Here is a 790-nt window from a genome sequence, read left to right on the forward strand (position 1 = left end):
CTCTGTCTCTGTCTCTGTCTGTCTCTGTCTCTGCTCTGTCTCTGTCTCTGTCTCTGCTCTGTCTCTGCTCTGTCTCTGTCTGTCTCTGTCTCTGTCTGTCTCTATGTGTGCATGATTTTCACATGAGCATTGGGTTTTAATTAATAATAAATGTACTTTGCAAAGGCTAAAAGGAGAAAAAGAAGAGGAGAGGAGAGGAGGGAAGGGGAGGGGAGGGGAGAGAAGGGGAGGGGAGGGAGAAAGAATGAAATCCAAATATATTGCATAGCCTAGATATATGGTACCTGGCTCTAATTTGTAAACAAAGGCAGAAATAATTGCTCTATTTATTGAGCTGCACCTTTTTTATAGCACTTCAGGTGCACAGGCATATTTGGATACTTATAGAGTAGAAAGATGTATAAGACAAAGCTTCCAGTGTCCAGGGTGCTCACCACAGGTAATGTGCATGTCTATCAATATAACACTGTATGTAAATCAGAGGAAAGAAGACCTCCAGAGTACAGAGGAGAAACTCCATGAAAAAGAAAAGGGCTGAATGAGTCGTTATAAGTTAGAATTTTCTAAATGTAATAAAAAAATAAATAAAAATGGGAAAGGAAAAAGTTTAATTCATCATTAAATCTCATCATATATTTTATTGAAACTCAACATTGTTTTACTAACATAGCCAATATTTGCCTCCTGAAGTTTTACAAACTCGCAAAAAGAAATTTATTCTCTCAGTTTTTAGATTCATTTAATTCCTCACCAGTTAGAATTAATATCCTTAGATACTTACATGTAAATG

Source organism: Grammomys surdaster, unplaced genomic scaffold (assembly GCF_004785775.1).
Source record: "Grammomys surdaster isolate TR1022 unplaced genomic scaffold, NIH_TR_1.0 97, whole genome shotgun sequence".
NCBI lineage: Eukaryota > Metazoa > Chordata > Mammalia > Rodentia > Muridae > Grammomys > Grammomys surdaster.